The 27,525-nt window shown below is 37.9% G+C and overlaps 1 pseudogene; it reads left to right on the top strand.

Annotated features, from left to right (window-relative positions):
• Positions 1-858: 858 nt before the first annotated feature.
• Positions 859-7,807, top strand: LOC105475049 (hsc70-interacting protein-like; annotated as a pseudogene).
• Positions 7,808-27,525: the final 19,718 nt, after the last annotated feature.

The raw sequence follows: 27,525 nt of genomic DNA, 5'->3' as shown, positions 1-27,525 counted from the left end.
GGAACTCAGTCAAAGGAGACACCAAATGGGAGTGGCTGTCCTGCAGCATCATGCTGTAGAGGATGCATTCCACATGACCCCTGTGCAGGAATCCCTAGCCAGCCTTCCCACACTACCAAAATACCCCATTTGCGACAATCCTCACTGGGGAAGAGCAACGCTCTGACTGTTTATAGAGCTATTATAAACCCAGGCTTAAAGTACCACCTACAGTCAAAAAAAGAGGTAGTGATCTAGCAGTAAAGAATCTCTAAGCAGGGCCGGTGGCTCATGCCTGTAATCCCAGCACTTTGGGAGGCCGAGGTGGGTGGATCATCTGAGGTCAGGAGTTTGAGACCAGCCTGACCAAACACGGTGAAACCCTGTCTCTAAAAAAGATACAAAAAAATTAGCTGGGTGTGGTGGTGGGCGCCTGTAATCCCAGCTACCCCTGAGGCTGAGGCAGGAGAATCGCTTGAACCCGGGAGGCAGAGGTTGCAGTGAGCCTCGATCGTACCACTGCACTCCAGCCTGGGCAAAAAGAGTGAGACTCCATCTAATAAAAACCAAAAAAAGCCAAGCAGAAAAGACTGGAATAAATAATCCTTCAATGCAAAGACATTAGACCTATATCCACAAGGGGAAAATGCCATCTCTAAATGGACAAAACAAGGAACCAGTGACTGACCCTAACAAGATGGCAGTATGTGACCTCTCTGACCAAGAATTCAAAATACCAGTTTTATTCTGTGTAATCTCCAAGATAACATAGAAATGCAATTCATAAATTTATCAGAGTCTTCTGTGTGGTAACACCAAGCCACGCCTGGGCCTGGAACTGAGTTGCAGCCCTTCAGCTTCGCCCACCACCTCCCAACCATGGACCCCCGCAAAGTGAAAGAGCTTTGGGCCTTTGTGAAAATGTGTAAGCAGGATCTGAACGTTCTGCACACTAAGGAAATGCGCTTCCTGAGGGAGTGGGTGGAGAGCATGGGGGGTAAAGTAGCATCTGCTACTCAGAAAGCTAAATGAGAAGAAAATACCAAGGGGAAAAAAAAAAACTGATAGTAAGAAGGTGGAGGAAGACTTAAAGGCAGATGAACCATTGTTAGAAAGAGATAATCAGTGCTGTGAAGAAAAGTCAGCATGGAGACAAATGATGTCTCAGTAAGGTCATCTTTACTTTCTGCAGAAAGGGTGCTCAGTTGCAAATGGAACAACAGCGAGAGCACAACTGGACAAGGGAGGGGAAGAGGTTCTTATTCCTGATGCATGTGGCCCCTGCTGCTGTGTTGTCCCCCTATTGGCTAGGGTTAGACTGTAGAGGCTAAACTTATGCTGATTGGCTAATTTAAAGAGAATGACGGCGGTGAGTGATTTGGCGGGAAAAATGGTTATGGAATGAGTCAGGGTGGAGGATGAGTCAGGGCAGAGTAGGTAATCAGAATGAGTCAGGGTGTAGCAGGTAATCAGAATGAGTCAGGATGGAGCAGGTGATTGAAAAAGGTTGCTTTATGAGGAAGTTAAGTTTAAAAGTAGAAGGCAAAGAACTGAACATACTGACATATTGATTATTTGAAGAGAAATTTAGAACTCATATCTAACATTCCCTCCTCTTGCATTTTCCTTACAGCTCTTTCTCTTCAAACTTCTTTAACATGCCTTGGCTTAGTTGTTCTGCTTGATTTTCCAAAAGAAGAAGCTTCTCTGGATAACCTGGAGGACAGTTAAGGGAGGTTCTAGTTAAGTGCCATTTTTATGAGCCTCTGTACCAACCCACAGATGCATGGTATGACAGCACCTGACAAGAATAAGTAAACCCATTACAGCTGTGAGGGAAGTAAGAATTGAGGCCATTATTCTTTTCCATGTAACAAACCACTTTTCTAGCCATCTTATAAAGGGGTCATTTACCCCTGAGTTGTTGGCTAACTTATTGGACAGAGCAGTCAGACCTTGCAATGCCTTTGTTATACTTTCATCAGGGCAGTGTTGTCTGGGATGAAGGTGCAACACTGAGTTTTAATTATGACACAAACTCCTCCTTTTTCTGCTAGTATCATGTCTAAGGTTATCTTATTTTTCCCAAACCATCTGGCTAGTAGCCCCTAATTATTCAGCTATTCCTTTAACAGATCGCTGTTGGTTGTAATAGATGTAGTTTATCCAAGTTACATTTTATTGTCACCCACCAAAATATTGACTCAAAACCTGCAGCTATTTGATTTTGGGCTTTAAATTGATCTGGTATTCCCCATGGGACTCTAACTGTGTCTAAATAGACATGAGAGTAAAACGACACATAAGGGGCTTCTTTTGCTTTACAATGTCTTATTTTTCCTTTCTCTGGTTGATGAAATGCCAGGGTGAAAGGGATAGCCAATTGGACTAAAGCATAAGTCCCACTTCAGTTGCTCAGCAGAGTGTTCAGTAAAGGTCCACCATACTACTACTGCACATCCACTCAGGGATGAATAAGGGCTGACTGATTGGTAAGCTTTTGAAAATTTTTAAGCTCACTGTATCCCTTCAGGTCTCCAAGGAACACTAAGTTTCCTCCCTGTCGTGAGAGACATGAAGTGAATTTAGTGTTGGGAGATGGTAGCTGCATGGCTCTCAAGAGCTTACCTGCAGGGTGTTGAAATTCAGGATATAGCAGAGAGAGCTTGGCACAACTTGTTACCCCAGGCTGTAGAATCCTAGAAAAGAGCTACCATGCAGCCCATGCTCGGTCAACTGGAACACCGCCCTAGTGGAAAGGAGACAATCTGGGCCTCTGGCCTGCCGTGCACACAAGCATAACAATTGCCTTTGTTTAACGTGTAGACGGAATATTTAATCCATTTTAACCAGGCATTGACATCTTTATAACCTGTTTCAATGGCTATGGTTTGCCTTAAGTCTCTTATTTCTACTACTGAGACCTTGCTTTTGTCATTTGGCATGAGGCAACTCATAGTTTGACTTCATAGGTTTGGGAAAGGGGCAGCTGTAGGACGTGGAGGAGGGAGAATAAAGCACACCTTAAAGAAGCCTATAGGATCCTTTCCAGTGACTTCTGCTCCTAAACCATAGAAGCGCTCTAAAGTGGGGTTAGAGTTGCTAGTGGTAGGAATAGTAATGGATATAAGCACTGACTAAGGAAAGGAAGGGAAAAGATAGATGGACTAAGTTTTCTTTAGCTTTAATTTGGTAGAGGTTGGTCCAGGAACAAAGACCCATGATTCTGATGATAATGACACTTGCTTGACTCAGGTGTGATGTGTCCATCCCTTTCCGCTGTACAAACAGTAGTCTCAATGGTTAACAGCTCAATGTAGGGTCCTTCCCAGGCTGGCTCAAGTTTCCCTTCTCTCCACCCTTTGATGAGAACGTCATCCCCAGGCCGATGCTGCTGTATTGGAAACTCCAAAAGCGGTGCCTGTCCTGAAAGACCTCTTGTTTTAAGGGAAGAGAATGTGGAGGATAAACCAAATAAATAATTTCTAAGAAATTGATCTTTTGTTTTAAATGTGGGGACATCAGCAGTGGACTTTATAGTCCTTGGTGCCTTCTTGCTGAGAAATTTTCTTTAGCACCTATTTTTATTAGTTTTTAGACCAAAGAAAGCCAAACACCATTTTATATTTAACAATGCTTCCTGTATGATTTTATACCAGATGAACTAAATTTCACCTTTATATTAGTGTGCTATTAATGTTAAACTTAATTTTAATAAAATCTTGTAGACATATTTATCCAATTTTAATGTCTGACCATAAGGTAAGATTTTTATAGACTGTTTTTAACCTTTTATAATTTTTGTTAAAGAGCAGGTTAATGCTTTAAGAAAAACCTGTTTTGCTTTTATTTTAATGTCCGGTTCACAGACAAACTGGATGATACCTCTAACTTCAGCCAATATGTTTACACACAGAATTTCCTTTACAATTAACATTTCAAAACTTGCCTAAACCTATAAAACAAATTTTTTTGACCTTTCAATGTAGGTAAAAATCCACATTCTTATGCCTCCTTATAATCCTTTTACCCAAAATATATTTTACTTTCTTTACACATCTTGCACATAAACTGTTTCTTCAATAGTTTTACATTCAGGAGGCCTAATTACTTTTAAATTACACAACATTTCTTGTGTAAATTCCCTTTTATAACTTTTTTTCATGACTTTCACAGACAGTTCTTTGATGTGCCTCAACTTTCTGACTTGTTGCAAACATCTCTTTCTTTAAACAACCAGTTAATTTATTTTAGGACATGAATTTACCATATAATATTGTTTTTACATAAATTCTCTCCCATGTTTTGTTTTCAAAGATGATAACCATTCGTTTCCAAAGTGAACTTCCTTCATGTCTATGGACTAGACTGACTTAGGCCACAAAATTAGAAGTTAGGATAATACATGTTACACTGTCAATTTTTAGCAAACTTTACCTCTGTTGAAAACTTTTTAAGTTTGGAATTTCAATTATTCTTTGCTATTAATAAGACTTCATTCAGTCCATATTAACTTAGAATTGGTATAGATGGCTCCTTCCTGATTCCGTAAGTACTTTAAGGCTTGGGTGAGTGCAAAGAGTTCCCACATTTCAGCAGACCAATTATTAGGCAATTTTCCTAATTCTGCTTCTACAAGAGTTTCCTTATCACTTACTGAACACCCATTGTGTCTTTTTCCCTGAATTAGCTGGGAGGAAACATGTCCTGTCCTGAAGGGAGTTCCTCCTAGGTCTGGTTGGACTTTTGTATGGCAATCAATTAAGATTTAGATCCCCTGTTAGGAAACCCACTGGGTTAAGGGAATTTTCAGTGGTTAATGTTAAATCATCTTTTTCTAACAGAATAGCCTCATACTTTAAGGTTCTTGAATCAGTGTGCTACATTTTATTTATTTATTTTTTTTACTTTTTGACTTAGGGTAGTTCTGACCTGATGAGGTGTGCTCACAATGAGGTTTCCCCTAAAAGTTATTTTTCTGCTTTCTTCTGTTAGCAAAGCAGTTGCCGCTACAGATTAAATGCATTTGAGCAATCTGCAGGTTACTGGGTTAAGGATTTTTGATTAGGAAAGGCTACGGGTTGTCAGTGGCCTCAGTGCTTTCAGGCTACGCCCTTATTTACACTAACAACAAGGTGATATTGGAGTGTTATAGGGTCAAGGAGAAGACCTTCAATGATCAATTATAGGTTTTTAATTTACCCTGGCACTTAAAGGAATAGGGTACACTGTTTTCTCTTTACTACTTCTCTTTTTCTCTCTGACTCTCTTTGACTCCTTCTTTGTCTCTTTTTCTCCCTCTCTGCCTCTCTCTCTCTCTCTCTGACTCTGTCTCTTTCTCTGTTTCTCTTTCTCTCTAACTTCCTCTCCAAGTTTCTCTTTCCTCTCTGCTGGTCTTTCCCTGCCTCTGCCAGCCACTTCTGATGTTCTCCCCTCTCCTTCCCCTTCCCCTAGGGGAGGGACCAGCAGTAGTGCAGCTACTCTTTCTTTCCCCCAAGAAGAAAGGAAAGGGGAGTGCTGAGTATTTTTCTTACTACCAGAGGTTTGTGTAAGATTCAACCCCCTGAAATTTGCGGAAGGCTCAACCACTCAAACCAGTGATGTCTTGTCTTGCCTGTCCTGGAAGGTTCAACCCCTCAAACCAGGGATGTCCTGCCTTGCTGCCCTGGAAGGTTGACCTGTTTCCTCCCTTTCCCCCTCTGAAGGTCCCTTGCACACTTCCTACTCATGTTGTCCTCTCAGACTGCTCCCCTAAGGAAGAATTAGACCCCTGTTAGCATTGGCATGCCAGTATAAATCCCACAGCAGGATCCACCCTAAGCCATATGAGGTAGCTACGGAACCACAGAGAGAATCCACTTACTCCAGCAGTAGGACTTGTCACCATCCACATGAACACCACCATAAGTAGGGTTGTTTGTGATCATTCACGCACACTCACATTTAGTCCTCCAGAATTTGACCACCAAGGAGGTACTTTACTGGCTCCCTTGGTCTGTGGCTTCATCTGTGGCTCCCTTGGTCTCCTTCCTTGGTCTGTGCACAGTCGCTGCTGCAGTATGTGAGGATCCTTTACCCTAGGTTGCTAGCCAGTTTCTTTCCACATTGCTGAGAGTCCTGGTTTATTCATCACACTGGGTGGGTCTCGGTTCCTCACTCCTGAGACCGCCAAGAACAAGGCGGTGGGGCACGCCTTCTCATGAGCGAAGACCGGAGACTGCCCCCAGAGGAGAATGTAATCCTGGACGAGCCCCCAAAATTGTTATAACAGTGCTGCAAAGAAAAGTCAGCATGGAGACAAATGATCTCTTAGCAAGGCCATCATTACTTTCTGCAGAAAGGGTGCTCAGTCACAGATGAAACAATAGTGAGAGCACACCTGGGCAAGGAAAAGGAAGGGGTTCTTATTCCTGATGCACATGGCCCCTGCTGCTGTGTCGTTCCCCTATTGGCTAGGGTTAGACCACACAGGTTAAACTAATTCTGATTGACTAAGTTAAAGAGAGTGACAGGGTGAATGGGTTGGCAGGAAAATGGTTATGGAATAAGTCAGGGCGGAGGAGAATAGGACGGAGCAGGTAATCAGAATGAGTTAGGGTGGAGCAGGTAATTGGAATGAGTCAGGATGGGGCAGGTGCTCAGAATGACTCAGAGTGGGGCAGGTGATCAGAATGAGTTAAGGCAGAGCAGGTAATCGGAATGAGTCAGGGTGGAGCAGGTAATCAGAATGAGTCAGGGTGGGGCAGGTGATCAGAATGAGTCAGGGTGGAGCAGGTAATCCGAATGAGTCAGGGTGGGGCAGGTGATCAGAATGAGTCAGGGTGGCTCAGGTAATTGGAATGAGTCAGAGTGGAGCAGGTGATCAGAAAAGGCTGCTTTATGCGGAAGTTAAGTTTAAAAGTAGAAGGCAAAGAATTGAACATACTGATATATCGATTCTTTGAAGAGAAATTTAGAACTCATATCTAATACCATCAAGTGAGGAAAGTGATCTAGTAATTGATAATGAAGGTGTGATTGAACCAGACACTGATGCCCCTCAAGAAATGGGAGATGTAGCAGAGGAGATGATGGATTAGGCAAATGATAAGAAAGTGGCTGCTATTGAAGTCCTAAATGATGGTGAACTGCAGAAAGCCATTGACTCATTCACAGATGCCATCAAGCTGAATCCTCACTTGGTCATTCTGTATGCCAAGAGGGCAAGTTCTTTGTCAAATTACAGGAGCCAAATGCTGCTATCTGAGACTGTGACAGAGCCATTGAAACAAATCCTGATTCAGCTCAGCCTTACAAATGGTGAGGGAAAGCACACCGACTTCTAGGCCCCTGGGAAGAAGCAGCCCATGATCTTGCCCTTGCCTGTAAACTGGATTATGATGAAGATGCTAGTGCAATGCTGAAAGAAGTTCAACCTAGGGCACAGAAAACTGCAGAACATCAGAGAAAGTATGAGCGATAATGTGAAGGGTGAGAGATCAAATAAACAATAGAAAGAGTTAAGAAGGCTCAAGAAGAGCATGAGAGCGCCCAGAGGGAAGAAGAAGCCAGACGACAGTCAGGAGCTCAGTATGGCTCTTTTCCAGGTGGCTTTCCTGGGGCAATGCCTGGTAATTTTCTCTGAGGAATATCTGGAATGGCCAGAATGCCTGGACTCAATGAAATTATTAGTGATTCAGAGGTTCTTGCAGCCATGCAGGATCCAGAAGTTATGGTGGCCTTCCAGGATGTAGCTCAGAACCCAGCAAATATGTCACAATTCCAGAGAAACTCAAAGGTTATGAATCTTATCAGTAAATTATCAGCCAAATTTGGAGGTCAAGCATAATGCCCTTCTGATGAATAAAGCCCTTGCTGGAGGAAAAGCAACCTAGATCACCTTGTGGATGTCACAATAATACAAACCAGCGTATCTCTGACCTTCTCATAAAGAGAGCTGGGGTGCTTTGAAGATAATCCCTACCCCTCTTCCCCAAATGTAGCTGAAGCATTTTACAGTGGTTTGCCATTAGGGTATTCATCCACATAATGTTTTCCTACTAGGAATTACAAACTTTAAACAATTTTTAAACCTTAAAAATATTTAAAACAAATTTAAAGGGTCTGTTAATTCTTATTTTTTTTTAACTAATGATTTTGGATTTTTTTTTAAATTATTGGGCAGGGAAGACATTTACATGTGGAAGATTATTGCTCTAATTTGAGTAAAATAAAAGTTTATCAGGGTGAGGCAAACATAACTCATTTGAGGATAAAGTTTGTGTTGGATATGTGGTTCCTGAAGCATTTTGACTTGTCTTTTTAAATGCTTTATCTTTTTCTTTAAAGAAGTATTTTAATAAAACTAATTGGGACCATCAGCATTTCAGTAGGACGTGGTAGGGACTGGAAGTACTTGGCAGGGCAGTAGCAATCTTGTTGTGTTTTATATAACATGCATCCTTGGGCAGGTTGCTCTTAAATCTTACACTGTGGTGAAGGGATGAATTTTTTGTAATGCTGCAGTAAAGTTGGAGTACTTATTCTGTTCTTGTCCAGTAGATCTAATAAATATTTCATATTCCACGTAGGGGAAATAAGGGAGTACTTTTCTTTTTATATTTCTATGCTTAAAATTCTCTTTCCTAGTCAAAAAATGCTCAACTCTGTGTCTGCTTTCTGCTTGATACATTTTTCTCTATTACTTTTCTTGGGCTAAAGACAGGCTTTTTCTACCAGCATCATCACTGCTATCATCATTAACAGCAAAATTATACAGTCCTATTTAATGCTGAATTTAATTTAATATGTAATACATATGCTAATTGTAAGGTAATACCCAAAACAACTATAAAAACAACTATAGTTTCTTACTTGGCCATGAGAATGCTTATTTAAGTTTTAGACTTCAACTCTGACAAAATTTTGTTATATCAAAAGACACTGGAAAGAGAGATTCCCTTTGGTGTTTGGTCTTCTACTTAGAAAGTAACTATTGCAGTAAGAGTTTATCTTGTAGTATTCATCTTTGTATTTTGAAGATAATAAGGTTTGAATTAAATTGATATACACAGAGGGGAACCAATTTTTTTGATCCAATGTGAATTATAAATGACATAATCCACATTCATTGTGGAGTTGTTGAGACTATGAAAGATTCATTGTCTTTGTATTCAGCTCTTCCTTAAATAGTGTAACTATACCCCTACTTCTGCTTGCTTTCTTTCCCTCCCCTCCAATGATAAAGAAAATGATAAATAGAAAAATTAATTTATCAGAGACATTTAACAAGGAGATTGAAATAACTGACAAAAAATCAAACAGAAATCTTGGAACTGAGAAACATATTTGCTGAACTAAAAATTCATTAAAGGCCCTCAATAGCAGAATGGATCAAGCAGAGGAAAGATTCATTGAGCCCAAAGACAGGCTATTTGAGAATACACAGGGGAGAAAAGAGAATGATAAGCAAAAAAAGATCACCTGCAAGATACAGATAATTACCTCAAAATAGCAAATTTAAGAATTATTAGTGTTCAAGTGGGAGATAAGCAAGAACAAAGGGTAGCAAACTTATTCAAAGAAATAACAGAAAATGTTCTAAAACATGAGAAAGATATAAATATCCAAGTACAGGAAAGTCAGAAAACACTAAACAGATTTGACCCAAATAAGACTACTCCAAAGCATGCAATAATCAAACTCTCAAAGGTCAAAGATAGAGAGAGGATCCTAAAAGCAGTAAGAGAAAATATGCAAATAGCAAAGGAAGTACAATTCATCTGGCAACAAACTTCTCAATGTAAACTGCACATGCCAGGAGGGAGTAGAATGACATTGTCCAAGTGCTGAAAGAAAAACCTGCCATCAAAGAATACTACATGCAGCAGCCATCCCTTCAAATATGAAAGACAGATAAGGTCTTTCCCAGACAAATAAAAGCTGAGAAAATTCACCACCTTCAGACTCATAAGAAATGCTTAAAGGGAGTTTTTCATGCAGGAAAAAGAAAGAAAGAAAGAAAGAAAAACAATTAACATGAAAAAAAAAAAGCATTTGAAGATATAAACCCCACTGATAAAAGGACACAGACAAACACAGAATACTTAAATACTGTAATTGCAGTGTACAATCCACTCTTAATTCTAGTATGAAGCCCAAAAGACAAATCTAGCAAAATAATAATAGCTACAGAAGTCTGTCAAGAGGTAGGTAATATAAAAAAGGTAGACTCAGAAAAGTAAAAGTCAAAATTTAGGGGAGATGGAGTTAAAGTATAGAACTTTCTCCTTTTTTTTTTTCTTTTTATCTATTCTTTTATCTATTTGCCTGTAATCTCAGCACTTTGGCAGGCTGAGGCAGGCAGGTCACAAGGTCAGGAGTTCGAGACTAGCTTGGCCAACATGGTGAAACCCTGTCTCTACTAAAAATACAAAAATTAGCTGGGAATGGTGGCGGGCACCTGTAATTCCAGCTACTTGGGAGGCTGAGGCAGGAGAATCGCTTGAACCTGGGAGGCAGAGGCTGCAGTGAGCTGAGATCGCACCACTGCACTCCAGCCTGGGCAACAAGAGCGAAACTCCATCTCAGAAAAAAAAAAAAAGATAAATTGTCATCTCCTTAAAATAACTTACTATATCTATAAGATATTTATTGTAAGCCTAATGGTAACTACAATGCAAGAACCTACAATAGATTTACTAAAAATAAAAGCAATGAATTAAAGCATGATACCAGAGAAAATCACTTAGCTACAAAGAAAGACAGTGAAGAAGGAAGAGACAAGCTATAAAACAACCAGAAAATAAGCAACTAAATGACACAGTAAGTCCTACTTATCATGAATAGCACTGAATATAAATGGACTCAATTTTTCAATTAAAAATCATAGAGTGGGCCACGCACAGTGACTCGTGCCTGTAATCCCAGCACTTTGGGAGACCGAGGAGGCAAATCATGAGGTCAGGAGATCGAGACCATCCTGGCTAACACAGTGAAACCCCATCTCCACTAAAAATACAAAAAATTAGCCAGGCGTGGTAGCAGGCACCTGTAGTCCCAGTTTCTCAGGATGCTGAGGCAGAAGAATGGCATGAACCCAGGAGGCAGAGCTTGCAGTGAGCCAAGATCATGCCACTGCACTCCAACCTGGGTGACAGAGAGAGACTCCATCTCAAAAAAAAAAAAAAAAAAAAAAAAAAAAAGTCATAGATTGGCTGAATGGACAAAGCAACAAGACCCAGCCATATGCTGCCTACAAGAAAAACACCTTACCTATAAAGGCACACATAAACTGAAAGTGAAGGGGTGGAAAAAGATATTCCATGCAACCAGAAACCAAAAAAGAGTAGGAGTAGCTACACCTGTATCAGGTAAATATACTACAAAACAAAGACTGTAAAAAGAGACAAAGAAGGTCACTATATAATGATAAAGGGGTCAATTCAGCAAGAGGACATAACAATTATAAATATCTATGTGCCCAACAGCAGAACTCCAAAGTATATAAAGTGAACATTAATAAATCTAAAGGAAGAGATAGACAACAATAAAATGATAATAGGAGATTTAACACCCCCCTCTCAGTAATGGACAGCTCATCCAGAAAGAAAATCAACAAAGAAACACTGGCGTTAAACTACCTACCAGACCTAACAGGCCTAGCTTATGTTTCATCAACTGCTGAAGAATACACATTTTTTTACCTGCACATGGAGCATTCTCCAAAATAGACCATATATTAGGCCACAAATCAAGTATAAACAAATCTTTAAAAGTAGAAATAATGTAAGTATATTTTTGGACCACAATGGAAAATCAAACATTAGAAATCAAAAACAGGCTGAGCATGGTGGCTCACACCTGTAATCCCATCACTTTGAGAGGCTGAAGTGGGCAGATCATGAGGTCAGGAGTTTGAGACCAGCCTGGTGAAACCCCTTCTCTACTAAAAATACAAAAAAATTAGCCTGGTGTGGTGGCAGGCACCTGTAATCCCAGCTACTTCGGAGGCTGAGGCAAGGAGAACCGCTTGAACCTGGGAGGTGGAGGTTGCAGTGAGCCGAGATCATGCCTCTGCACTTCAGCCCAGGTAACGGTGTGAGACTCCATCTCAAAAAACAAAACCAAAAAAAAAAAAAGAAACCAAAAATAAAAGAAATCTCAGAAATTACATAGATGTGGAAATTAAACAATATGTTCCTCAACAACAAATGGGTCAATAAAGAAATTAATAAGGAAATTTAACAATTTCTTGAAACAAAGGTACATGGAACTAAAATAAAAATCTATGGGATACAATAAAATAGTACTAAGAGAGAAGATTATAGCAATAAATACTTATGTTGAAAAAGTAGAAAGATATCAAATAACCTATGATGCACCCAAGAAAGTAGAAAAGCAAGAACCAACCAAACCCAAAATTAGTAGAAGGCAAGAAATAAATGAAATTGAGATTAAAAACAATACGAAGATCAATGAAACAAAAAGTTATGTTTTGTTTGTTTGTTTGTTTGTATTTTGAGATGGAGTCTCACTCTGTCGCCCAGGCTAGATCAGTGAAGTGATCTTGGCTCACTGCAACCTCTGCCTGCCAGGTTCAAGCAATTCTCCTGCCTCAGTCTCCTGAGTAGCTAGGATTACAGGTGCGTGCCACCATGCCTGGCTAAGTTTTTATATTTTTAGTAGAGACAGGGTTTCACCATGCTGGCCAGGCTAGTCTCGAACTCCTGACCACCCACATCAGCCTCCCAAAGTGTTGGGATTACAGGTGTGAGCCACTGTGCCCGGCCAAAATGTTGTGTTTTTATGAAAGATAAAAAAAAGTTGACAATCCTTTAGCTAGTCTAACTAAGAAAAAGAGAGAGAGGATCCAAATAGATAGAATCAAATAGAAAAGGAGATATAAGAACTGAGACCACAGAAATACAAAGAATCATTAGAGACTCTTAGGAACAACTATACACCAGCAAACTGAGAAATTCCTGGACACATACAACCTACTAACACTGAACCATGAAGGAATAAAAAATCTCAACAATACAATAATAAGCAATAAGATTAAGCTGCAATTAAAAAAAAAAATCCCATCAAAGAAAAGCTCAGGACCTTAGACCTTCACTGCTAAATTCTACCAAACATTTAAAGAAGAACAATACCAATTATACTCTGACTCTTCAAAAAAATTGAAGAGGAGGGAATACTTCCAAACTTATTCTGCAAGGCCAGCATTTCCCCAATACCAAAAAACAGACAAGAACACAACAAGGAAAAAAAAAAAAAAAAAGAAAGAAAGAAAGAAACTACCATCAGAGTGAACAGGCAACCTACAGAATGGGAGAAAATTTTTGCAATCTACTCATCTGACAAAGGGCTAATATCCAGAACCTATAAAGAACTCAATCAAATTTACAAGATAAAAACAAACAACCCCATCAAAAAGTGGGCAAAGGATATGAACAGACACTTCTCAAAAGAAGACATTCATACAGCCAACAGACACATGAAAAAATGTTCATCATCACTCGCCATCAGAGAAATGCAAATCTAAACCACAATGAGATACCATCTCACACCAGTTAGAATGGCAATCATTAAAAAATCAGGAAACAACAGGTGCTGGAGAGGATGTGGAGAAATAGGAACAATTTTACACTGTTGGTGGGACCATAAACTAGTTCAAGCATTGTGGAAAACAGTGTGGCGATCCCTCAAGGAGCTAGAACTAGAAATACCATTTGACTCAGCCATCCCATTACTGGGGATATACCCAAAGGATTATAAGTCATGCTGCTATAAAGACCCGAAACTATGAAGCTGCTGGAAGAAACACTGGGGAAACACTCCAGGACATTGATCTGGGCAAAGATATTTTTGTCTGTGAGACCTCAAAAGCACAGGCAACCAAAGCAAAAATAGACAACTGAGATTACATCAAGCTGAAATGCTTCTGCCGAGCAAAGGAAACAGTAAACAAAGTGAAGAGACAACCTACAGAATGGGACAAAACATCGGCAATCTATCCATCTGACAAGGGATTAATAATAACCCTATAAGAGGAACTCAAACAACTCAATGGCAAAAAGCAATAATCCAATTTAAGTAAGAAAAATGTGAATAGATATTTCTCAAAAGAAGACATACCAATGACCAACAGGTACATGAAAAAAACACTGAAAATCACTTATCTTCAGAGATGCAAATTAAAACCACAATAAGATATCATCTCACCCCAGTTAAAATGGCCTTCACCACAAAGACAGGTAATAACAAATTCTGGTGAGAATTTGGAGAAAGAGGAACCCTCATAATGGTGGGAATGTAAATTAGTACAACTACAATGAAGAACAGTTTTGAGGTTCCTAAAAATAGAACTACCATATGATCCAGCAATTCTACTACTGGGTATATAACCAAAAGAAAGGAAATCAATACATCAAAGAGATAGCTGCACTCCCATGTTAATTGCATCATTATTTACAATATCCAAAATATGGAACCAACCTAAGTACCCATCAGTGGACGAATGGATAAAGAAATTGCGGTATATATACACAATGGACTATTATTCAGACATAAAAATGAATGAAATTCTATCATTTGCAGCAACATGGATAGAACTGGAGGTCATTATGTTAAGTAAAATAAGCCAAGCACAGAAATACAAATATCACACATTCTCACTCATATGTGAGAGCTAAAAAAGCGCATCTTATAAAGATAGATGGTAGATTGGTGGTTACTAGAGGCCAAGAAGGTTAGTGGGGAGTGGGAGATGAAGAGAAGTTGATTAATGGGTACAAATATGCAGTTTGATAGAAAAATTAAGACCTAGTGTTCAATAGATCTGTAGGGTGACTATAGTTTATCGATACAGACAATAATCTATTAAACACTTAAAATTACCTAGAAGAGAATAATTCAAGTGTTTCTAGCATTAAAAAAGACAAATATTTAAGGTGATAGATATCCCAAATACACTGATTTGATCTGTACAAATTATATGAATTGAAAGATCACATGTACTGTGAAAATATGAACATCTATTTTTGCATCAATGAAAAAAATTCCCACCCAAGAAAGAACCATGTATGTCCTTTTAGATTCCTTTGCTTTTTCACATAGAAAATTCTAGAAATATTCTAAAAAGTGAGTGACATTTAAAAGTACTGATTTCTAGCAGATGTCTGTCTATGTAGGTGAATTCGCCTTTTCACTTTTCAATTGTATAATTTGGCAGGCAGTTGACAATGACAAACAACAAACATACAGACTAGGCAGCTGTACGGAAAGAAAAATAAATCAAAATCAGAATCCAAATGTTTAGTATGTACATAAATTACACTGTTTTCAGCAAGTTAGAGTCACCTTTTTTCCCTCAAATGAACTCAAAACAAGTGAAAAGAAAGGGATTTGACGGTGCTGCAATGCCATTAATTAAGATTTTTGCTTAAATCAGAGTGAACCTTTACATTTTGCTTTTAAAATTTGACTTCATATCTCCGTATACCCAAGTGAAAATTACAAATAAAGTAATTGTGTAGATTTTATTCAAATTTATGATAGTGTTGCTTTAAATTACTCATAAACTTGAAACATCAGGGTCACCCAAAGGGCTTATTAAAACACATATCACTGGGACCCCACTCCCAGAGTTTCTAATTCAGTAGGTGTGGTGGTGCTTCAGAATTTGCATTTTTAACAAGTTCCCATGTAAAGCTGCTCCTGAGACCACAATTTGAGAACCACTGACCTATACTAATAAAAGTGTGAATTCTTTCTCATTGTAAATAAACACCTTAACACAAAAGCAATCTCAGACGCTAATCATTTGACAAGAATCAGATTTGGATTCTATAACAATCTGGAGGAAATTATTGTACACAATTGTAGTTTGCTTCTTCTTGACAAAGTCACTTGGTCCAGGTGAGCTTCAAGTTACTGATTCCCAGCCAGATTGTCAAATCTAATCCCAAATACTAAGCTACTTTAAAAATACAATAAAATGTTTATAAATGCAGTTGATCTCATGAACACCTAACAAGTGTCCTTGTGAACTAACAGTTCATTGCTCAAATTATGTAAATGATTTATAATTTTCATAATATGCACACAGGAAATGCTAAATGAAAGAAGAAACAAACTCTCAGCAGTTTTGTTTTAGCAACTGCCTGGGTGGTATCATTCATTCAGCCTTGTTCTCATCCTGGATGAAGTCAGAGGCACTTTGCCAAGTAGTCAAAATAAATATTAGCAAGGTTAGAAAGAAGGAAATAACAAAGAAAAACTTATGTAAATAAGTGCCTTGCAGTTACTTGCAATATTGCTGCAGTCTTTAGGCAGAATAGAAATAGTCCCAGCTTTGCTTCCATTTAAAAGAAAAGTTTCTGAATTGTAAATATAAATCATGCTCATTTACTTCCACCGTGACAGTGTCTGCCTCAACAATGCAGAGTGCAGAGATTTATCGTGCTAGACGCCTGTTTTACATCTCCAGAAGCTGCTAGAAGAGACAGATCAGCGCAACCTGACTTAGAAACACTAAGGTCACTTCAGTCAGTGTGGTCTTCTCGAATACATGTTCCTGAACGAAAAATCATCTGTTTTGCAGTAGATTTTAGTACCTTTTGTTAGAAACCCCCTATGCTCAAAGCCTTAAGCAGGAATTTCAGGCTTCACTGCATCAGCCCTCCCTAGAAAGGCCAGTAACAGCCATAAAAGGGCTTTATAATTTTAGGTGAAAAGGCGTGATTACGAGTCTCAAAACCCTAAGTGCCAAAAAGCATTTTAAACAGGAGAAGACTGACAAGCCTGTCAGTGGTAATGCATCTGTATTTGCATCTGACCTGAAAGCACTTTCAACATCTGCAAGGGAAAAAAAATCAACGGAAGAAAAGTTGTCTTGGAATGAAAGATTAACGACACAGCAAAATGCCTAGTTCTGGTGGGACAGCCTTATACCCCAAATCCAGTTGTCACCTAGAATTGAACATTCTTTGGAATGAGCTCTTTCTTTAGGGTTATATATTTGTTTTCTTGCATGCTACAGTAAGGACAAGGAGGACAAAAAGGATATATTTTACATCTTTTTAAGCTGTGAACCCACAGGCACTGGTTCAAAGATGAAAATTGAGCTGTCTGTCAACTTGGATAGATGTCTGCTTTGTAAACACTTTAGTGACTACCTTCCTTGTGGTCTGGCCATGGTATTTGTAATCACTTCTTAGCATAAGGGATTGGAAAAAAGTATCAGTTTCAATAGATTGACAATAGGTCAAAGTCTCTGTTGACAAAGTTTGGAGAGTGAAAGCCAAAAATATTTTAACCATCTACTGTTTATTTTGTTTAGCATAATAAACCCATACATGAAATTAATGAATGGGTCTTGCAAAGGCATATGCAAACTAGAGAAAAAAAATTAACGTTTCTTTTATAGTTACTGGCTCATTATTCTCAGTTGCCATTGTTATCTGTAACATGATGTAGATTCACAGGTTTTGATATGGAATTTGATTATACTTATTATTATACTGTAATGCTGTACAATAATCTTATTACACTGTAAATTGTAAATGTGTTATAAATTGATCAAATACATATGCCTTTGTAAAAAGGAAAGTTTCGAAGTAATTTTGCAGTATTTTTCCAGATATGCGTAAGTCCAGTTTCAGCTGTAATTAACATAAGGAGAGCTCTCTTGAAGCCATTTACAGAATGAAATGTCTCTAGGGGTTAGTAAATTGCATGCTTTTGAGGTAATTTCCTAAGGAAGAAGCTTTTATACCTTACTATGAAATCTCTTAGACACCTCCTATGGAGCTGCAGTTGACTTTCATAAACAGCATAATGACTACATGTCAAAGAAAGAGTGATAAACTGTGGCTCTTCAAAGCAATAAAAGGTGCCTACAAGCTTTCTTTCTTTCTGCTGACATGTATAACATAAAATTAGCCCACAAAGACACTGAAAATATACTTTCTCTTGCAAAGGTGGGCAATTATTTTAAACACTGCAAAGCAACTATAGCGTCCTTGTTTAAATTTTTTTTTTTTTTTTTTTTTTTTTTTTTTTGAGACAGGGTCTCATTCTGTCGCCCAGGCTGGAGTGCAGTGGCACTTTCTTGGCTCACTGCAACCTTCTTCTGGGTTCAAGCGATTTTCCTGCCTCAGCCTCCCAAGTAGCTGGGAATAGAGGCATGTGCCACCATGCCTGGCTAATTTTTGTATTTTTAATACAGATGGGGTTTCACCATTTTGGCCAGGCTGGTCTCAAACTCCTGACCTCAAGTGATCCACCCACCTCGGCCTCCCAAAGTGCTGGGATTACAGGCATGAGCCACCATGCCCGGCCTCGTTTAATATATTTTGCTTATTATTGTTTTATTAGGGAAGAAGAAAACTCTTCGGCAATGTAAGTATTTTATTAAAAAATACACCTTAATAAAAATCATATTATACATTGTGAAAAAAACAAGCAAAAAAAATCTTAACCCAAGTTCCCAGGAACTTAATAATTATAGGCTTAAAAGGATAAACTTACATATGCAAGCCCAGGTTCTTTGCATTAAAACTTAGGGAATCCTACATATTCTTCCACGTATTTAACTAGCATCATGTCCTGTCCTATCCTATCATATCCTATCCTATCCTATCCTACCTGTCCTTTCTTAGTGTGAATAAATGTGTCACTGCTGTTCACTAATGTCTCATCATTATATGGTGGCTTAGTGTAGATGTACATATTGCAGCATTTGGGGTGTGTGTGTGTGTGTGTGTGTGCGCGTGTGTTTAATTTTCTGAGCTATTCTAAGTGCAACCAAATACTATTCATCAAGATTTTAAGAACGAAATTATTCTGCCAAAAGGAATTCATTGCAAGAGTAGTAAATATTTTGAATGAACTAGTCTCAATGGTAAATATTTCTATCTGTAATAGAAACAAAAGAAATAATCATATTATCTTGAGAATATAATTCAAAATAGAATTAAGATAAATAAAAAATCTGTTTTAGATTCCTAACGTTAAAGTAAGTAATATTTAAGAAATTTGGTGCCATAATAATATTACATTAAATTTCTTTAGTGTTTTTTTTGAGTTTTCAAAACTCTTTCAAATATACCATCTTTTCTAGTCTTCATAATAGCTTCTTAAGGCAGACAGGGTTAGTCACCATTTTCCAAATAGGAGATTGATGCTCAAAATGGTGGTTAGTTTTCCAAGTTTATGCAACAAAATATTATAAAGCCAGGTCTAACACCTGTATTCATCATGTCTAACCCAATGTTATTTTCATATGGACTCCTAATATAAAAAGATGACCAATATAAATAATATAAAGACTAATATAATAGATATAATATAAATAGAAAGATACATAATATAAATAGAAGACTATATAATTAGAATTCTATATAAATCGAAAACTTCTATATAGATTATGACTATATATAAATAGATTATATAATATAAAGATTAATATAATAGATATAATATAAATATAAAGATATGTAAGTAGGAAGACTCTCAAAGGAAATTCATCCCCAAATGTCCATAGACAAGGATTTATTTCCCATGGCCCCTAGGCATGTAAAGAGATACTTACTACCTAAACCCTCACTCACAGCACCCTCCATCACCCCAGCTGCCACAGTCCCTGCCCTGGGAATCCAGGGACCTCTCCATGATCCAACAACTGAAGGATTAAGACCTGGTTAAGCAGGAGACCTTGGGGACATTCCTCCTGTCTTCTAGCTGGAGTGTCTTTTGAATAGTCAGTGGCATGGCAAACAGGTAATTAAACATTTTGAAAATCGGCCTTGGCTTCACATGCCCATCTCAAAATGCCCATAGTCCAAAACATTTGGCATACAGAATATGGTAACTGTTCCCAAATTGCTTAGTTCTCTAGTATTTCTTATTATAGGGTGCTTCATGAGAGACTGATTTACTGATTTCTTTTTGTGTGTGTGGTGAAAACCACTTTAGGGTAAAGTGTAAAAATGAAGGGTATTTTCTGTCATTGACAAGGAATATGCGAAATCTGTGATATATGAAACATTACGAGTGTATGAGGTCAAGCATTAGACACATGAGATGAGGTCATTGTTTAATGTTTTTACTTAATAGTTGCTACTATTAGTTAATAAAGACAAACAAGGACTAATGTCTCTAGGAGGAAATACAATTTTTAACCAAATTCAATCAAACTAATATTTTTTGAGGATCTCCAAAGTGATGGTACTTGGTTAGGTATTAGCTATTCAAATTTTGGAAAGAAGCCCACAGTTCAGTGGGGTAGAGACAAATTATAAATAAATCAGGCCCAATAGATCCACTATTCTCAAAACCAATTATTTGTTTTATATTAGGTCTTTCCTCTTAGTTCAATGATTAGTATACACGTAATGAATGACAGGCAATACAATGTAGCAAGAGAAGACAAATCTACAGTCAACAACGGTTGAAGCCCTGGTTTTGCCATTTCCTTGTCTCTTAACTTTGCAAAGGTAATTTAAATAGATTCAAACACATCTTTGACCCTCATATACCAGTTTCCTAGCATTTTATATCCTTTCTGGAGTCTGTACAATTCAGGTAGAAAATGTTACAGATTTAAATCTAACTGGACTAAGTGGTTGAGTTGAGGACACAAAGGAGAGTCTAGATTTGAAGACATTTTTGGGATTAATTATCAGAATTGTGTGATCATTTTGATGTGGACTATTAAGAAAACAGAATAGATAAAGATGACCCCTAGTTTTTTAGCTTAGGGAACTGCTTAGGTGACACTGTCGTTAACGCAAGAGAGAAGGCAGAAGGAACTGGTTTGGAAAAGAAAATAGTGGCTTCTTTTTAGGACCTGTTAGGATCTAGGTACCTGTGGGAGTCACTGGACTCCTTTTGGGCACCACCTTCAAGCCTCTCAGCTATGCTTCTGATTCCAGCCAAGTCAAAATAAGCATTTGGTACAGGTTTTGACCCACTTACTGCTGACCGTGCCCATCCTGAAATATCAACTGCGGAATGCTAGCTTCTTTCCATAGGGATTTCTCTGACACTATGGTGTGCGATGCCCACGGCCAGGAAGCCCACTCACATTCAAACATATGCAACCAGAATGCAAGGGAATAAACACTAAGTGGGAAAATTGGAAAGAAATGGGTGATGGCAGCCTATGAATAGATGGGTGGATTTATTTTGGTTTTCTTTTTTATTAATTTTATTTGTTTGGTCTAGTAAATGTGTCAACTTTCATGCTGTCACCTGGAATGCTGAACGTTAAATGAGTTCACAGAAGTTAGTTGATTTTCCCTGACAGGAAGTGAAATTTTTTTCGGTTGTTGTTATTTGTTTTGTTCTGAAGGTTTGACATTGAAAGGGAATTCAGAATAAGAAGTGAAATTCTTGAACAAAAGGCTTTAATTTACAAGAGACACCTTGTGCCTCCAAAGGCATAGCTTTGAGCACTGCTAAGGACTTAGTGGTGGGTGAACCCTGTGGGTATTAGGAATCTCTTTGGTTTATGGTGCAAGGCACCAAATCCCTTCTATTAGTGGTTTCCAGTTCCTCAAAACTAAAAGCCCTTTCTACCAGAAATAAAAAACATCAGGAGAACTCTATGTAATAACTGTTGATTAAGGAAATACATAATGTTAGTGAGCTATTATAAATTCACTATGTCTTTGAAATAAATGTTTTATTTTGATAGATGAGAACAGCACCCACATAAGTTTGGAAATATAGGTCATTTATCTGGGAGTCTAAACAATGAAAGCATCAAAAATGGAGACTTCCCATTTTTCTTTATGACCATCCATTTAAAAAAAATCACTGTAATAATTGGAGGGCAATTTGGTATAAGACATACAACAAAGACAACATATTAGGGTGATATGTCTCAAACAATTGAAACACACGTCAGTTTTGCTGTTTGTATATTTTGGCAAATAACAAATGTTTTAAAGATTTAAGCTGCAATGGTTAAAATGTATATTTTTATGCATCTCATTTCTTAATTTGTATAAGAGAAAGAAAACCCATAAGAAAACAACCAGAAAATTTGATAAATAAATCATTATTTTTATTGTTATGCCCTTTTTGAATTAACCTATTTAAACTCTGGAAATATTATTAATTTGGAACAGGTTATTTCTGTATAATCTGAGTAAACAATCTTCTACTGTATGTTTAAGATGTATGTGGAAGAGAAATGTTTTGAGATAGAATGTATATTTTGAATACTTTTAAAATTTTTCCCTTGAATTTATTCAAGCATGGAGCTCAATGTAGCAGTGAAGATTCTTCAGTGAGGATACTGCATTGCAATGCAAAATAAAATCACCACAAAAGCTTACTTATTGGCTCCCCTGGAAAGTCCAAGCATGACTAGAACCAAAGCTCAAATGTTGTTATCTGTCTCTTCCCATCTCTCTGCTCTGCTTCCCTCTGGGCTGGTTTCTTTCTCCTGAGGCCTCTCTCCCTGGCTCCCAGCAGCTCTAGGCCTATTGACCCCAACAGAGACAGCCTCTATCCCAATGTCCTCATCATTCCTGGACTGGGTCTTACTGGCCTAGCTTGAGTCTCCTCTCCATCTCTTAGTCAGGGTCTAAGGAATGAAATGCCCTTATTGGCCAGGACTAGGTCATGGGTCTATTACAAGAAAAATTGTTCCCTTATACGCAAAGGGAAGGTAGGAAGAAGGTATATTCCCAAAGGAAATTGAGTGCTTTGCCAAAATAAAGAACAGTTACTGAGCCAATAAAGACAAAAATATTCAATTCACCTAGTCTTAACAATTTTTAGAGGGATTAAAGCAGAAGTTTGCTTGAAGATCACATTCTGATAGATCCTGAGACCACAGGCATCCTATAAGCCCAGGAGCCAGAGAGCAACTGGATAGGAAATGGCCACAGGCTGAGCCTTGTGGTGGTGACCAATGGGAAACACAGGGGCCTCCTCACGCTGTGGTGCTGTACGAAGCCCGAGGACCTTCACACAAACGTGGGGAAAGAAACCTGGTAGTGACTATGATGGGATTTCCTGTCAGCCTGGTCTGTTGGGTGCTTGGTGTCTGATGACTAAGATTTATGTGACCACTCATATTATTTACAGAAAGTACTTAGAGCATGTATGGATATATGTCAACTTTGAAAAAATTATATGATACCCTAGGAACCTGTGAGCTATGGATTAGAAACTGCTCTTTAGAACGAGGTTTTCTCTGATCTGGAAACTGAAATTATTCCTAAACATGCCTAGCTCTCTATCTTTTAATACAAAACTTCGGGCATTCACAGGATATGTAAGTCATAAATGTGGCGTCTAAGAATGCATATTTTGTAGTTGTCTGCCAGAGTTCAAATCCCTACTTCAAAAAATATATATGTATCTGTTTCACCACTTTCTAGTTGTGTGGTCTTGGCAAAGCTAGTTAACATTTATAAGTCTCAGGTCCTCATCTTTAAAATGGAAATAAAAGCAGTACTTACCTCACAGGTTGATGTAAAGATTTAAAAGGCTATTGCTTTTACAGTGTTAACACACTTGACATATAGTAAATGCTCAATAAATGTCAGCAGCTATTATCAAGCCCCAAGAAAGTTGGAAAGGGTCAGGGTATATCTATCACCACATTTCAAACACCAACACAAAATGCTTAGCCTAAAGACCTTCGGGTGCAGTTGGCTGAATTACTGAGGGACAGATTTGCCAAGCAGTGGAGAAGGGATGTATTGCTAGTTCTGTTTGTATTTATCATAACCCAGTTGTCAGCTGGATGCCTTCCTACCTCCACCTGCAGCCATTAACCAATCAACACATTTCCCTGGCCTCACCTACATGCTCCCAACACAAGATTTAGGTACATGTGGCACACACTCCTCATTTTCATGACCGGGAAGTTCCAAGCTTTCCACTAATTTTTGACAACACACTGCCTCTTCTCCCTGTGCCTATATATGATGCCTTGTTTCAGCCTCTGCTGATCTAGATCCAAAATTCTGCTTCTTAGCGGATTTCTGCAAAAGATCAATTCAAACCAACAATTTCACACATTCTCAAACCTTCCTAAAGTTTCACGGGATCGTGGGAAGAGGTCACATCTCATGCTGCCGTTTGACTAGACCCACCCTATTCATGCTCTTCTTCCTTTGCTCTGACCTCTCTGGAATAACAAGCAATTCTTACTTATATCCCTTGGAATGAAGTTTTTACTTCCAAGTAAAATTATCAAGATATATTTTCCTAACAAATACAGTTTTCTTACTGAGGAATTGTGTCACAGATGTTGGAGAAATAATGTTTTCAACCTCATGACATTATGTTAGGCTTTATTCTATACACCCATGTAGGAGATGCATAGTGTGCACGTACTTTGAAAAAGGTTCTATATGGGAGATGAAACCTGGAGCATAGATCTACTACAACTGAATCTACCAAGAATGAAATTATATTACATTTCAATGTACCAATAATGAATGTCAAGGATATAATGAATCTGTAAGAATTTTAAAATGAAATATTAAGGTGTTTTAAAATTCAAAATGTGGATATTTAAGTCTTGACAACTGACCGACTTTTAGCTCCATTTCAGTGATACTTTATATAATTTGTATTTATTTACTTAAACTCGGGGGATTACATCTAAAAGAAAAAGCTTGAATATCTAGCCTATAGGAAATTGAGATTCTTACAAACAATCTGTGTTTCCAAGAGAAGAGAACTCTGAAATTACACAATTATTTACTTAGAAAGCTAATAAAATATATAAACTTCAGGAAAGCAGCAGCTTTTTCTCTTTTGTTCACTAATATGTTCCAAGCTCCTGAAACAGACTCTGGCAGATAATCCACAATTGCAAATTAGTTAATACACAAGAATTCATAGAACTTCATTTATCCAACACACATGTATTATCTGCCTATTTTATGGCTGACTGGTTCTAGGTGAATTAGAGATCTAATTTTATTTTTAAGGTCCCAAAATATTAAAATTTCTACCACTTTCTTAGAGAGATTAGTAGCTCTCAGAAAGTTTTCCCTGACAGGCCGGTGCACTGGCTCACGCCTGTAATCCCAGCACTTTGGGAGGCCGAGGCAAGCAGATCGCGACATCAGGAGATCGAGATCATCCTGGCTAACACGGTGAAACCCCGTCTCTACTAAAAACACAAAAATTAGCTGTGTGTGGTGGTGGGCGCCTGTAGTCCCAGCTACTTGGGAGGCTGAGGCAGGAGAGTGGAATGAACCCAGGAGGGCGGAGTTTGCAATGAGCAGAGATCATGCCACTGCGCTCCACTCCAGTCTGGGCGACAGAGCGAGACTCCGTCTCAAAAAAAAAAAGTTTTCCCTGACAATTAAGTGTTTCATTTTTCTTTTAATCTTTCCTCATAACTCAATCCTTTAGTTTTCTGCTCAGTTGTTCTTTACTGACCTATGTACAATTAGCCAATATCTTTGTCTGAACTGTATGTATGCCCTAAACAAAGCATTATATTCCAGGCATGAAACCTCAAGTCATTTTGCAAGGAACTATCTGTTCTCTGATTTTAGGCAAAATAATTGTTTAAATGTAGTTTTGTGGCGTTGAGTTTTTTTATTTTTCACTGACATAATTGCTATTGAAAATTTCTTTTCTTACCTTCACTGGGAGCTCTTTCAGAATAACCACCTTTCCTGTCTTTACCAGTTCCATCAGTAGCTTGCTACTGCTAACATGTAAGAAACATCTACAGCCAACTTTGAGAAATATTTTGCATATATTTTTTCATGTAATTCTCACAAAATAAAACTCCTGTGGTGCAAATACTATTACTGTGAGTTCAACATAGATAAGAGAACAGGGGTCACATATAATGAACTGAGATTTCAGCCTGGGTGTTCTGATTGGAATGCTTAACCTCTCTGTTAATGTTGTCGTACATGTTAGATTAAGCTTATTTACACCATCTTTCCTTTACTTTTGGTTAATATTTTTAACTTCTGTGTCTTTTGTTGATCTATACCTCAAGACAAAATCTTGGGATTGTAAAGTTCTTATTTTTCTTCAAGGTTTAAGTAAAAATACATGTTCAACTTGGAAATATGTGTTAGTGGCCAGTTAAGTATCCACTCATCCATTCATGTCTTCCGCCATATGAAGAACATCCAAGTTTACCTTTGGGAATATCAGCCTTCTCCCACTGTGTAGGAGGCATGTGGTTTGAATGGAATTCATCCCACTTCTGCCTCCAGGTATGGACTCTGACTGATGTTAATCTATCTGTTAATCTAATCTCTGCTGATTGAGGGAGGAGCAGTAATTTAGATTGAAGTCAATCAGGATATAAAGATCATCTGACTTCAGTGATTGGCTCAGGCGGGTCCAGACTGAGATTCAGGCATCTATGCCATGGTGGAAGGCAAAAAAGTCCTCTCTCTGGCTTAGAACAGTATGATGAACTGATATGCACTCTCACTTTTATATCTAAATTTAAAATTTTTTCTCTTTCACTTGATCAAGAAATTTCTTTCACATTTCTTCTTTTGAAAGATACCTTCTATGTTTAATTCTGTCCTAGGAGTAACTTTTAAAAACTCATTCAAATTAATTTCTCTAATTTCCTAATCTTTTCTTTCTTGAAGTTCAATTTACTTGAAAATCTTTTCCTGAAACTAATTTATCAGCGCACTGAGCTATCACAGTTCAAGGTCACCAGTAGCAAAGCTGTCTCTTAACGTCACATTGCAAATTAATTAGTTCCTGCCAATAAGCGGTATATATAATATGTCTTTGTCTCCTCAGCCCACAAAAACCATATAATGCTAATGCTGGAAGGAAACTTAGGGATCATCTAATCCTACTTAATTATTTTACAGATGGGAAAATTGGGGCCAAAAGAAGTTATGTGACCTGCCTAAGGTCACACAGTTAAAGGGAGGTGTCCTGTGATTCCTGGCTCTTTCCATTAAATCATGCCTCCTCGTGTTCAATGAAGCCTACCAAAATTAAATAAATAACACCTTGTATTTCAGGAAACGAGTCCAACTCATAATGTCTGGTACAATCAGTGTGCCATAAACCATGGAGGCAGCTTAAAAGGAGCACTAAATTGAACTGAATTGATTTTCAACTCTCAATGCAAATTAATATAATTTTTCTGTGGATAAAATTCTATTTAAATTTTGATGCTCACTGAAAATTAATTTTTAAATAATTTTGGGTCATAAAGTTGACTTGATGCTTGGAAACTATGTTGCAGATGCAATGTGTTTGCTTTTATGAAACAACAGAAACTTTAGATATAAAATAACAAAATTTTTGGTAGATTTTCTTTACCTGCTTTAAGACAGTGATAATTAAATACTAAAATATTTTTTTATATGCTTCCTATAGAGCAGACAGACATTCTTCTTTTGTTCTCCTCATTTGTAGCATGGTTTTATTAAAAGCTCTCTGATCATCAGAATCAGTCCTGAAGCTTTTTTAAAGTGCAGATTTTCAACTGCATCCCAAATCAGAACCTTGGAGGGAGAGCTTAGGTAGGTGTACTGTTTAAAAAGTCCTCTGGTAATTCTGCTAGTTGGTTTAGTC

Source organism: Macaca nemestrina, chromosome 6 (assembly GCF_043159975.1).
Source record: "Macaca nemestrina isolate mMacNem1 chromosome 6, mMacNem.hap1, whole genome shotgun sequence".
NCBI lineage: Eukaryota > Metazoa > Chordata > Mammalia > Primates > Cercopithecidae > Macaca > Macaca nemestrina.
Note: the sequence above shows the minus strand (reverse complement) of the source record. Positions and strands in the feature narration are given on the sequence as shown.